The following is a 6,000-nucleotide window of genomic DNA, read 5'->3' as shown; positions in this document are numbered from 1 at the left end:
ACGACCAAAAAACGGACATAAATAATATATTAATGTTGTAATGGACATCATTAAGGTTAATTAATCCCACAGTTACGTAATCAATACAGGTTCTCGTAACAAGGACTTAACCAAAACAGTCTGGTACCAAAAAGAATAGGTAAGACCCACAAAACTCACCCCACGCCCGCGAACCGCATTCCCAAGGCCCAAGCCCGGCCCGACGCGCATGTGTTGTGTTCACCCATACCACTCACACACTTTATGAAACGAGAGTTACACCCACACCCCAATTAATAAACAAAGAGAATATGATGAGTTTTTCCAATGCGGGATTCTCTTATTTTACATTTTTTTCTTTGAGTTTCCCAATGAGATCTTCCAACATTATCTCCCAACATTATCTTCTTTTGTTCGAAATTAATTATCATGTAAACATATATTTTTAGTTTCGTTAATTACGGCCTTAATTTATAAGTCACTTGATGAATAAGCTAATAAGATATAGTTCCTTTGAATTGAAATCACATTGTTCATTGAGATAAACAATGTGATATCAAATAGTTAGCTGAAATTAGTTGTCATATTATCAATTTATCAGGCCACATACCCTTTGTCTGCCACATCAATATATTAAGGACATACTAGTAAGACTTGAAAAAGAAAGGGAAGTGTAGTGTTTTATAAGCCGTAAGAAGTGATCCATCTTTATAACGAGAAGCTAAGGCTAGATCAGTTTATCTCCTCCATCCCTTTAATAATAAAGAGAAAGTTGATCGTCTAACAAAAAGAAAGCAAGAATAATTATCTTGTATGCACTAGTTTCTGATTTCATTTAATTTACACATATTGCAAATGGGACTCCTTTTTATTCTTGAAAATATTGTTGCAAATGGGTCTCATTTAAATATTCATGGATGCATGTCATATATTTCCCCCCTTTTCTTGTACGGAGTACGTATTTTCTAGTTTAGTTGCCACTAGACAAAGGAAAAAATTAACTATGTTTATTCATCGGGTAAACTAGTCATCACTAATAGAGAGTAGTGGCGGTGGAATCCACATCACCTTTAATAATTATTTTGTAATGTTCTATAAATTATGAATTATCTATCAAGTGAGTAGATGTAGTAATGTCCCTAGATATATCATGTAGAAGGTCCTGGTATCAAGTCTCGTCTTTGGCAAGTAAATCAAGATTCTGACCTTTAATTAATCCCTTGGCATGTAAGAGTGTCTCCTTAGACTCTATTCTGTTCACCTTATTTTTCACTTATTTTAAGAAAAATAAGCTTAGACAATTCTATAAAAGTAGGACTGACCAAGTACAATTTATAACTAAAATAAGTTCTAATAAGTTCCAATAAAATAAATTCAGAAAAAATAAGTGAAAATCAAGTGAATATAACAAACCTTTAATTACAAAACATCATAAATCCTCCTACGGGACATATATACTCCGTAATTCATACGGAGAAGAGGAGTACATATCTAGGGACATGTACAGATGTACTGATGTACATCATTTCGATCATTACTTGATAGCTGGTAAAGCATCCAGCTAGAAGCATTTTTCCTTGGCTAATGATAAGGTACATGCATTAAGACCTGAACGGGGTTTTTCTGGGATGGGCCCAGCAGCAGCCCAAGACTCATGGATTAAGTAGACCAGTAACTTGATGTAACTGCGACTGATTCAGGTGATTTAACATTGGCCCTGTTTAACAATCAGCGGTTAGCTGTTAGCTGTAGTGGGTTATATTAGCAGTTTTGACTAGCTGTTTTTTATTAACTGATTTGACTAGCTGATTTTATAAAAGTGTTTGGTAAATAACTGATTCATGTTAGCTGTTTGATTGTGTAAATAACCAAAAAAAACCTTGTCCTAATTAGTTGTTGGATTTTATTAAAATAAAGCAGATGTATATAATGAGTTTATTATATGTACCAACAAGTACTACTTATTTTGAGCACTTTATAATTTTAGTTTTACGCAATTAACCGAAAAACAAAAACTTTGTAATATTTACTTAAGTTTTGTCAAACTAAACATACCCTCCCCACCCACTAAACCAATAACGACCATCGAATAAACAAGTGGTCAATACAAACTAGATTAATTTTACACTCCCTAATAATTAACTATATTAATTTTACACTCCCTAATAATTAATTCACATTAAATTAATTTCGCATTTTTCATTTTCTAGGTGGGCATTTTTCTTTTTCTTTTTTTAAAAAAAAGTTTTTACAACCTTCTGTTGGACTTTTTTTTTATTGTAGTATGTCTAATTAATTGCAACTTGCATGTAATTTGCAACCAAAAAAAGTTGCAGCTTAAATCCTGCTTATGGAAGGAAAACATCATAGGTGAGGGCTGAGGAACATAATATATAAAGGTTGGGGGCAAAGTTGTCTTTTAGTGTTCATTCAACAATCCTCTAAGTGTAAAAGCTCATATATATATGCAGCTTTTTTGAAATTAGAGTTTTGGAATCAAACCACTATTAAAATCCGTTTACAACCAAACACGTGATTTAGCGGATTGAAGTGGTCAAACTTCTAATAGTGCTCTAATCCGCTAAAAGCTATTCAATCCGCTATTAACCAAACAAGGCCAATATTATAAATAAAAGGAAATAGTTACATACTTACATGTCATAATTTCCAAGCATATATATATAATCTTAGATAAGTGCAGTTTCAGTGAGAAAGTTTCACTCAAGACTAAACCTGGTTATTGGACGGGTCGGATCAGGATCGGTGTGAGTCGGGTATTGAAAGGGTCATTTTTAGCTGGTCGGTAATAGGCGGGTCAAAAGAGGATCGCGAGTCAATAGCGGATCGTTAGTGGGCGGGTCAATCAACGATCAATGAAAAATGAAAAACAAAAGAGCCGTGTGCAAGTACAAGTGAATACTATAATTTTTTGTATCATTACTATTTTAGTTTTCAAAATTATTGCGGTATAAGTTTGACCCTATAATAGTCCTGTTCAATAAAGACCCTGTCCAATAAAAACTTTGTCTAATAAAAGCCCTATTAACTTGACTCTAACCCTATATCCATTGGAGTACCCTGTCCAATAACCAGGTCTACTCAAAACTTGTTCGATAAAATATTATATATTCAACCCCCCGGGTGGAGATATCATTGGAGTTTGAATTTCATACATCTTAGAAACAAAAGATGGGTATGCAGGAGTTTCTGAGTCGTTTAAGAGATGATGTTGGCCGGACTGGGTAAATCTAATGTACATGCAGGGTAATGTCGATATGATTTTATGGGAAAGGTACGTCGAGGGTTAAAGATTGTTATATTATCAACTGTATAGATTGTCTGGTGTAGGAATTTAGAGCAACAAGTAGTAGCAATTATCAGAATATACAGAACACAGAATTTATCTAGACCCAGAAAATAAATTCTTTTTAAATTAAAATCAAATGCAGGTATATCTTGTATGTGTGATTCCTGCTTGTCTACGAGTATTGTCAAAGAAATAGGCTCTAAAATAGGGAAGGGGGGATTTACTGAAATTTAGACAGAGTAGAAGCAGTTGGCAGTACTCCGTATTTCATCTGTAGCTTTCAATGTATCTTTAATCTTTATGGATGGACCTCTAACCTTTTGTTTCTGTTCTACCTAAGGTTGAATCTCACCTTTCTGGATTACTGTCCACACCTGCCATTTTTTGGAATACTTACTCCATATATTTCAATAATACTGATCCCTCTGTAAAAAAGTATATCATTTATAGAAACGGGGTGACTATTAAGGGACAATTTTATAAAGAAAGCATGACGAGTATTAAGGAACAGAGGGAGTGACATGTAATTAGAGATAAACGATACAAAATTTGCATTGATAAGTGTGCCCGAAGGAAATGAGAAGAACTTTAAGAAACGGAAGGAGTACGAATTAAGCTGAAATAAGGACAATAGTGCTTAAGTGTACTACAGAGTAGTCCGTGTATTTTAGTAATAAGCACAAAGTAATTAACTTAAAATGTTGCACCCGCTTATAAATTACGTTGACAGTGGCCGAAGTGCGTACTCTTTCGATTTGAAATTGATTGTGTTGTAAGTAGTTAGTTGAAAAGGTCAAACTCATTGGAAATAAGGGGGATTTTATAGGGGAGATTCTCACCTTTAAAGAGCCCCTAATGGGATTTGATCCCATAACCTTGAGGGCCAAACTTTTACCACTAGGTTTCTACAAGCAAAAGTATCACCAGTGACCGGACGATGAAGAAACTCGGAGTGGGTACGTAGATTTAAAAAAATAAACATGAGATCGAGTACTTTCTCGATCTTATTGAAATATCTTTTGATCATTAGAACTGGGCAACAGGAAAACACTGAAGGCCACTGAAATGATGATGAATTCGTGTGCATTTAAGAAATCTACAAAGATCCTATTTACTGTTCTGTCTTTGAATTTTTCTATATTTTATATTATATATTATATATTATATATTTTTATGAAATTATAGTAGGAGTATCGCCCTAGCCTTCAATTTGGTACGTACGTGGTGGGCAATTTAGTCACTGTATATGAATATCATATCAACATCTCAACATTCTCATAGGGTGAATTGGAAAACTATCACTATTTACGCCGCTTCAAACGTTCCCTTATAGGATACATATAAGTTAATCACATTTTCTGATGCAGTAAGAAAATTATTTATAATGTACTATGTATAATTTATAAGTAATAAACGAAGTAACAAAAGTTATGTACAATTATTTTTTTAAAAAAAATTATGTATTTCGATATTAACTGCATAATATTGCCCGTAATTTGTTTTCCAAATGAAATAAAAAACTAAGTACTCCGTATATCACTTTCAAAAATCAATAGCTTTTATAAGCCATCATGGCAAGTTTGATGCATGAAAATATAAAATAAATTAATGCATGTGTTTTATGCATATTTAATTTTACAACATAAATCTTCTTTAGTTGCGTACAAGTAACTATGAAATGAACCTTTGATTTTATTAATAGATAGCTAGCTAGCTCTCAAAAGTCACAGATATAGTTGCATCCTATTAAACTCCGAGTTTTGGTATTAGTACTAGAGGCAAATGAAGCTAATTAGCTGACAAGTTGTGAGTCGTTATCATATCAATTATCTCCCCTTAATTTGAATCGGATCTTCGAATCTTCTAATTGATGTGATTACAATATTCACAAGCTTTTATTTTTCTTAAATCCGTCACTGATTAATTATTCATTACTCGCCCGGGCCATATGCCCTTACAAAGGAGTAAAGTTACTGTTCCGGTGTTGTAAAGATGGAAACAATGGGCTTCTAATGAAGGTCCTTTCGTGTGTGTTGAAGATCTTGCTTGATTGAATGAGTTGAGTCCGAATTCACCTGCACAAGAGCAAAGTCACTAGCCTCGGGGGTGTTTCCGAGGAAAGCCCCTCCGATGCCTAAGTAAGAACCTCGGATTCTAGAGAGAAGTTATCTAGAAGAGTAGTCTTAAGGCGATAAATTGGACGTACCTTGAGGTGTGAGCCTTGGCGGCTTATTTATAGTGTTTGCATAATAAATGCCCATAAGTCATTTATTGCTATTGGGCCTTGGGCCTTAATGGATGGCTGAATAGCCATAATGGTAGGTTTGATGCTGTTGTTTAGAGCCATTGGGCTTTGGACTTAGTGGCCCAATTGAATATCAATTGGGAGCCCAAACAGTTACTATGTTTATTATTATGAATTTATGATGATAAGTTGATAAGGTGAAGTACTAGTACGGAATCGTGTGGTGCTGCATGCAACCATTCACTATGTTGGGGCCATCAGCCATGCATGAAATGCAAAGGAAAGAGCAAAATGAAGAGTGTAATGATGATATAAATAAATCTCATGGGGCCAATTACAAGTTCATGTTGGAGAAGAGAATGACAACATGTAAACCTAGTTACACAATTTTTTTCCGTTGTAAATAACGTTATACTATCAAAATGGAATTTTTTCGACCAGATTTATCGTCGTTAACGAGAGTTTTTCT

This window comes from Spinacia oleracea, chromosome 1 (assembly GCF_020520425.1).
Source record: "Spinacia oleracea cultivar Varoflay chromosome 1, BTI_SOV_V1, whole genome shotgun sequence".
Lineage (NCBI taxonomy): Eukaryota > Viridiplantae > Streptophyta > Magnoliopsida > Caryophyllales > Amaranthaceae > Spinacia > Spinacia oleracea.
The sequence above is the reverse complement of the archived record's forward strand: the minus strand, read 5'-3'. Positions refer to the sequence as shown.